General features: G+C 42.4%; 1 pseudogene; it reads left to right on the top strand.

Moving 5' to 3' along the window:
• The window catches only part of LOC103730429, an 18175-nt pseudogene extending 12518 nt beyond the window's left edge, over positions 1 to 5657 (top strand).
• Positions 5658 to 8550: the final 2893 nt, after the last annotated feature.

Raw genomic sequence — 8550 nt, 5'->3', positions numbered from 1 at the left:
TCCTCCTCCTCCTCCTCCTCCTTGAACTTTTAAGAAGAAAGAGTTTTGGAATTCCTAGTAGGGTTGGGTGACTTAAGAATTGTCAGAGAGATCCCATAGCTCTAGAAGGGACTTTGAGAATTCTGGGTAAAAGTGGAATCATGGGACTGGGAAGAACTACAGCCTTTCTCATGACTCTTATCAGACAACAGTAACTCCTGGGTGAGCACTGGACTCTACTTAGCTGCAGAGCAGGTTGCACAAGTAACACTCCCCAAGGAAGCAACTGATGCTAAGCCTCTTCCAGTAACTTTTTGGATTCTCTCCACACCCTCACCAGACATGTATGTCAGGAAACATCTTTTTACAGACAAAGACAGTAGTCACAGAAAAGCTGACTCTTTTCCTGATCAGCAAGCAAGCCAAGCACATAACAGGAAACATACAGTAGAACCTAGCACATAATAGATGTTCAAGAAATGCACGGTTCCTTTATCTCCCCCTCTTCTTGGACCCAGAGTCAAAGCTTCTCTCACTACTCTCTCTCAGAGCATCTGAAACACCATCCAAATGTTTTCCAGGCTCCAACTCCACAATACAAATCATTTCCACAGCCCTGTCTTATGGAGACCTAAAGGAAATGGCCACATGCACAGGCAGTATGCTCTCTGTATCAGTATTTACCTTGGAACTAGTTTTCTCTATTTTTTTTTTTATACCCAAACTCTACAGAGAACAACCAATGATTATAAACAGAAAAGGGAAAGGGTGCCCTGGAGGAAGTGGATAAACAGTACCGTGTCCTACTTATACAAGTGACTCTTGACACTCAGGGGTGCTGTTCCCACTGACCCCGCCAGGCCTTGAACATGGGTGTGCCTGAAGAGAGAGATGAGAGAGAGAGAGAGAGAGAGAGAGAGAGAGAGAGAGAGAGAGATCTGTCTTTCATAATGACTTACACCCACTGTGACAGTTCCTCATTGGCTGCCACACAGACAGCATAAGCCAAACAAAAACTTACACCTGCCCTCCTGTGATGACACATGAGTACATTTGACTTCAGCCCAGAAGTCCATCTCCTGATTCTATTCGGGGATCCTCCACATAGCTGTGTCTGTCACCATCAGTGGATCTGTGTCTGCTCCTTACTCCAGGCTGGGTAAATAAGAGATCCGGTTTCAGATTGGGACCTGAGCAGAGGGAAAACTAGGAGAAAGGAGACTTGGCTTGGAAAAAGCAAAGGAGTGGTGGGAAAACAGACAAGGTGAGACCCAAGGGCAGAAAGCGGGATTAGCATATGACTACCCTCTCCTGGGAGGTTTGGAGGCAGGATTATAAAGACAAGAGAAGATTTACCTTGCTACCAAGTTATCTCTGCAGTGATGAAAGTGCTACAATGGAAATCCAAGGAAAGTGGCATAAGGCGGGCTATGTAACCTCTATTCCCAGGTAAGACCACCTAGGAGGAGTGGGAGAACCTTATCCCCAAGAGGGCAGCCCCCTGGGGAAAGTTGGCCACAGACAGTATCATCCTGACAATGCCAACAGAAAACCTCCAGTTTTGAAGGACCCTAAACCCTGCTCCAACTCTGGGGTAAGATGATGCAAGGTGTATTCAAGCTGGTCACCAGACCCTTCCCTTTGCAGAGACCTCAGAGGACTGTGGCTGATGTGCAGATCTCATTTGGTTGGTTGTCCAGGGAAGTGCTCTGAGAGTTGAATTTCAATTGAACAGACATAATTTTACTGAGATCAGTGGGGAACGGGACCCATAATGAGACCTAGGAACCTGTACACTGTACTTACACAGAAACGGATCATTCATGATTTAAATCTTAAGGAAGTGAGGGATTACAGGATAGCAAGAATGGGAAACAAAAACTATGAACTCTTCACATGTGCCCTCATGGAAGATAAGAGAGTTGGGGGGGGGGTCAAGGTTGATGAAGGGATGTGGCCCAAATTCTCTCTGGGTCTCCTGCACAATCAGACAAACCATATAATATATTTTATGTGAGTTTATTAACTTACAAAGGAATGAGTACCCAGTGCCTAGCCCCACCTGTTGCAGTGACTCAGATTCCACCTTATCAGACCGCCCATAATTCTGCTCACGCCTCCGGGGCCAGCGATCACCCCAGATCCATTAGAAGTCAGTCCATTCTGTCTTTCAGCTGTTGCGCTCAGGGTTCCCAGGGCTAGAGCGCTTCCCCACAGCTTGCTGCTTCTCTGGCTTGGCTCAAGGCTTCCCTTCCAAGATGGCTCCCAGCCACACCCCCATAGTCCACACTATGCAGCAGGCCCCGCCCATTGGAGGAACTAGCCAATCAGGAGACAAGGGAAGAGACAAGCGATGGCGATTCAGTAACTTTAAGCAGTCAAGAGGACTTGTTATGTGTGAATAAAACTGGAGAAAGGATAGGTGTCTAGGAAACAATGAGGAAAACAAATTGGTATCTACAGACTTTCAAAATGATCCTTAAGATGGATTAAGATTGGACTAGAGAAGGTACAGTCTTACTGGTTTCCATCAGAGCATCATATCCAGATGCAAGACCTCTGAGTTCCAGGCCAGCTGAGGCTACAAGGGAGACCCTTTCCCAAAAAAATAAATAAATAAGTAAAAGAGGAAAATACAGATGATGAGTTCATCCATATGAGCCTTCCGTGTACACCTACCTTTCAGAGTAAAATTGGTATGGGTGTCACATTCTGTCTAAGAAAATGAGATGGAAACCTGTCAGGCTGCAGATAAGCTTGTGCAAAGGGTAGAGCCAAAGTTCTTCGGTTACTGTGTGTCCTAGTTAGTTTCTCCATTGCTGTGACAAAATACTCTGACCAATACCAACTTGGGGAGCTAGGAACTCAAGGCAGGAACCTGGAGGCAGAAGCTAGAACACAGGCCATCTAGGAACACTGCTTACTGGCTTGCTCCCCTGGCCCCTGCTCAGCCTGCTTTCTTATGCAACACAAGCCCACCTGCTCAGGGGTGGCACCACCCACAATGGGCTGGGTGCTCCCACATCACACAACAATCAAGAAGATGCCCCACACACATGGCCATGGGCCAGTTCAATGGAGGCAATTCCCCAATTGAGGCTCCCTTAATCCATGTGTGTCAAGTTGACACTAAAGCTATCCAACACACTGTAGGATTACTCCATGTGTTCTGGGTCTTCTGAGATGGTGGTGGAGATTCAGCCTATGAAGAATATCACATGTCAATTCATCTCTCATTTGCTGTTGCTTCCTTCATGTTGTCTTCGTTCTGGATACCCCATCATTGGAGGAATGAAGATAGCATCAGGCCTCCTTAATGAGCTCAAGGTCAGGGCACATGGTGTTCAGGCCACCATGCATGAGGTAGGTCACAACCACCAAAAGACTAGGTGGGATTTTCCTCCTCACACTACTGAGGCTCTGTATGATTTCTAGGATATCTATGTGCATTGGGATGGTTCTAGACATCCCAAAGGATTATACCCACTCTTCTCTGAGTCCTGAAAATCAGAAGCAGTGTATTGAAGAGCGCCTGAAGAAGGGAGTCCCCCTCATCCCACCTCCTAGTAACTGGAGTGTGTGGACAGCTCTAGAAACTTATATCCTGGACTATTCAGGAAGGTGGGGACTACCAGCCTTACTGTGACCTCAAGTCCCCTACACAGTGCATCTCCTCCCCAGATTTGGGAGGTGAGTGGCATGGTGGTGCTTCTCTGTGAGTCAGGTATGACACCTCTGGTGTGGGACATGTGTAGATAATGAAATGTGTATTCTCTTACCCACCTCTCAGGATCACTAGAAAATATAGCACAATCATATAGCAGTAGATAGACAATCTTCTAACAAGGCATGTTGTAGGGTCAGTAACCTGGTAGCAAGTTACTTAAAATGTCATCTTATTCAAACCTCAAATGTGGGTGAAGTCAGGCTCCATTATAAATAAGTAATATGCAGTGTTTTACAGCTTTTCAAAAACTTCTCTTTCCATTTTCTTACTAGCTGTGCAAAATATATACTGCAGGTTCAAACCTCCAAACCTGGAGATGAGCAGTTTGCTACTGACCTATTAGAGCCCAGTTTCAATGTTTTGGGAACTTACTTACTGAGAGCCTTACTGGGAACTCTATCTTTGGATTTTCACTGTCTTCATGATTTCAGAGTCTGAGATTCCTTTTGGACTACGCTATCTCCCTAATTATAAGTATTCTGTCTGAATGTCTGCATAATCCAGTCATGGGGTCAGGCAAAAGTTTGCCATTCAAGTTCAACTCAAAGTCCCTGGGGAGATTCCCTCCTATTCTCTCAGTAAAGATTACCATTGCTCTGGGGTCTGTCACTGAATTCCTAGGCAGGCAGCCACCTCGTCCAGTTCGTCATGTTCTGTTTCTATCACCACAATCCAAATTCAGTTCTTTAGCACCTGTCATCCAAGTTCTCCAGTTCCCGCTAATCTAGTTCTGACCTGGATCCCAAGTGACCTATTTTCAGAATACTGCCAAATAAAGCCATAAACCTAAATTCCAGCAGTAGCTCTCGTCTTTAGGTAGAGCAACAAATCATGGTTGTCTGGCTCAGCCTTGCCCTCCTGCCTCTGGTTCCAGTTCTCACCAATTTATTTAATCTACTGCACTTCCAAATGAATTCTATTTTCAGAGTGGTTCACATTGCTAGACATGTGCAAACGATGGATTTTTCTTCCTGAGTTTTTCCTCCTTTATATATCAGGAAACACCTACTTATCTGTTAATATTGGCTCCTTCGATGCTTCCAGGAACTTTCCTCAATATTTGTTTGAGACCTTTTCATCTCTCTAACTCTGATGCTTCCAACACCACACAGACTTTCAATGATTGATTACAGTTAGTGTTAAACATCTCCTAGTGGAGCATGCTGTGATTACAGTTGATCAAAACGGAATGGATCAGCTAGTGCTGGTTGGAATGCTCCACTTTTCCTCAAGGCTGTTAGACCCCAAGGTCACAGATTTCTAAATGATGAGCCAGGAATCTGTCCCTTCTAGATCTAAAACTTGACAGTCCCAGCAGCTCATCTCCAGTGTTTAGCTGCATGAACTACAAGGGCATGCTTACCTCAGTCAGATTCAGATCTTCATCATTAAGCTCAGTGGCAAGGGTAATAATAATACTGATACTAACTGCCACTTACTGAGGACTTGCTATCAATCAAATGATCTGCAAGCAAGCACTCTCTGACACTTGACTGAGGCAGCTTGAGAACGGTACTTATAATAGGAATAGGCTTATAGAGGAAGAGGAAGGGGAGAGTCACTGACATGACTTATAACTCAGAACCACCATGTAGTTTTGTGTGTGTGTGTGTGTGTGTGTGTGTGTCTGTGTGTGTATGTGTGTGTGTGCCTGTATATCTGTGTCTGTGTCTGTGTGTCTGTGTGTTGGGGGGTGTCACTTGCAGGTTGCATATATCTCTGCCCTTTCTTTCTCTCTCCAACTCCAGGAGGCCTTTGGTTGGGAACTATTCATCCAGCTCTTTGCTGTCTACCAGACCCTTGCTAACTTCCCCAGAAACAATGCTAGAAGGATGAATTATGGGTAAAGAAGTTCTCTGAAGCTTTCTTTGAAGCCTGGAGCTAGCCTGTCCAGAAGGAAGTAGACAACAGTCTGGCCTCCTTGGCAGAATGGCAGGGAAATACCATAAAATTATATATATTTAAGGATGAGAAAAGAAGAACAAAAAGTGTTCTCTCCACAAGACCATTCATTAGACTCATAAGAAAAATCTTCTTGATTCAACAAAATTCAGCTTTAAGGGTCTTTTCCCCTTCTCTCAGTTGTCAAAGTCAATGCAATTTTTTGTTAGGTAGAAATTAAATTAGACAATGGTTTTTTAGTTGTTCAATATTAATAACTCAATCGTTTACCTCTAGATTACTTTCTTAATCTATGTGGTTTGTTTCTTGATTTGTTTAGCATTTTATATGTTCTCTGTAGGTTTATAGAAGTTGCTCAGATACATATATGTAATCACAGAAATGTCTTTCTTTGGATCCATTTATGATATCTTTGTCCTAATTCTAAAATTAATTTACAAATATCATTTGTCCAAATGGTTTGAACAGAGTAGGAGGTCAGCAATGCTTTGTCAATATGAATAATGTTGTGCTTAATTTTGGCTAAGCCACTGTGTTAGAACAACACTGCTATTTATGACCTACTAAAGGCAGACCTTACTTCAAGTTAGTGTGTTACTGGAAGTTAAAGGTCTAATAGAGCAAACTAAACTTCATGGAGATATATTTCATCAAAGTATGGGATGGCTGATTCATATATGTGTCTTCACAATATTATTTATCATTATCCCCATATCATGGAATTACTCTCTTAGAATGATGTTTTTACCACAAATAGTCACACAGCCTACCAAATATCCCGTGTTGTTTCTTTGGAAGATAATAGAATGATTTGCTGAAAGTTAAATCTGAAAAAAGTTCATGTTAATAACAGAAATAGACTAAGTCAGGTAAACAAAGTAGACATTGGCTTATGGCACACAATCAATGAAATCTTCAAAAACTATGTTGTGGTTAGGGGTCAGGAATTTACATTGGGTCTTCAGTGCTGAAAGATCAATGCCTTGCAACTCTGTGATGCATGAATACTGCTAAGCATAATCTTCAGGACATACAAGGAGACCTAAATTTCAAAGTGAGCAAGGAATGGTAAAGCAAGAATTTAAAACAGATCATTATAGACTAGGAAGATGGTTCAGCACTTAAAGTATTTACCATGCAAACAAGAGGACTGGGCTTGGGACCCTGAGAACTTACACTCATATACACATATACATATACATATATACATATACAACTTACACTCATATATACACGTATACATATACAACTTACACTCATATACATAAAAACTTTTTTAAATAAGTAAAAATAAATTTAAAAATAGATCATTGGGTAGTAAACCTACCAGTCTTACCTGAAAGAACAAACTATTGTAATTATTTTTTCATGATGACAGGGACGCTGTGCTAAAAGAAAAGGAAAATACTTAAATTACTTTTTTTTGTCGCAGACTCCTTTACTTTTTCATTTGCTTTATGAAACTTCCTCTTGAGAACTGACTTTCCCTTCTCCATGACTGAAATGGGGCTGTCAATCAAGAGTCTCTGATATTCCTATCATAAAGGTAGGCTTGAGTTCAGGGGTAGTCAAACGTAGCTCTCCATTAGCTGGACCTGGTGACTTCAGAGACTTACGTAGACTGCCAGTCAGCGCCCTTTCCTGATGATTCATAAAAGCACAGTGGGGGAAAAATTTCTTCCCAAGATCATGGTTTCTACGAATCACGCAAACCTGGAATTTTCTTCTAATAGCACTAGCATCACACAAAGAGGAAGTGGTGGATAAAGAACATCGCAGAAAAGAAAGTGACGAGAAATTGAAGATAAAGACCTATGTTTCCAAGGATATTTTTCAAGAAACTAGATGTTGTAGTGCTTCAAGCTCCAACTCCTGGCGCAGACTGTTTTGTTTATTAAATGACAAAGTGTGTCATTTTGCTTCTATTGGTCTGAGTTTCTATCATCTGTCTTCAGAAAAGTCCAAATAAAACATTGTCCCTTTCCTCAGTCCTCCTCAGTCTGCTGTCTGTGCAGACTCTCACCAAGAAATCTGCTCTGGAATGATGTTCCTGGCTTCGTGTGTCTTTCCTCTAGTCTCAGTGGCTGAGCCCCAAGCATGTGAGGGAGGACAGTTAAACACAAGCTAGTTTGCCACTGATGATGAATTTAGCCTTCAGTCGTCAAGCACATGAGCAACTTCTCTTGTTGCTGTGACCAAATACCTAACAGAAGCAGCTTAAGAGGGGAGAGGTTCATTTTGGTCCATGGTCTCAGGGAATACAGTTCATCATGACAGGGCAGACAGTGCTCCTGGAATGGTGTGATCTGTGATGGCAGAAGCTTGCTGTACACTTTGTTCACATCTCAGCAGATCAGGAAGTAGAAAGAACAGGAAGCAGTGCCAGATGAAATCCTGAAGGCTCACTCCTAGTGGTCCAAGTCTGTGAGCTAGACTCAGTCCACAAAAGTTCCACAACTTTCCAGAAACAGCAACACCAGCTGGGGATCAAGTGTTCAAACACATGAGGCTTTAGGCCACATTCACTCCACATCAGAACCGTCAGGTGTCTACCTGTAGAGTCCCATGGTTCTGAGTCCATTTTTAAAAGCTGCCTTTGGACAAATAATATAGACAGAGAATCTAGGCTTTTGATTTATTTTTACCAGATGTGGCAAAACAAAAGTCAGATCTGGAAGGCTAGCTAATGACTCTTCATCTATCTGCCTGTTTATTCATCTATCTATTATATATATATGTATATGTGTGTGTATGTATATACATATATACATATATTATATATATCTTTATGGATTGGGGTGACTTCAATGGTATTCACTTACTTAACATGCAAAGATGAAGGGATACAAGGATCAAGCATAAGACCTTAAACATGTTAGGCATGTAAATACCATTGAGCTACATCCCAATCCCTAAACATAATCTTTTGGGGAAGAATTTAC

The sequence above is a fragment of the Nannospalax galili genome, unplaced genomic scaffold, assembly GCF_000622305.1.
Source record: "Nannospalax galili isolate Female #2095 unplaced genomic scaffold, S.galili_v1.0 scaffold233, whole genome shotgun sequence".
Lineage (NCBI taxonomy): Eukaryota > Metazoa > Chordata > Mammalia > Rodentia > Spalacidae > Nannospalax > Nannospalax galili.
Note: the sequence above shows the minus strand (reverse complement) of the source record. Positions and strands in the feature narration are given on the sequence as shown.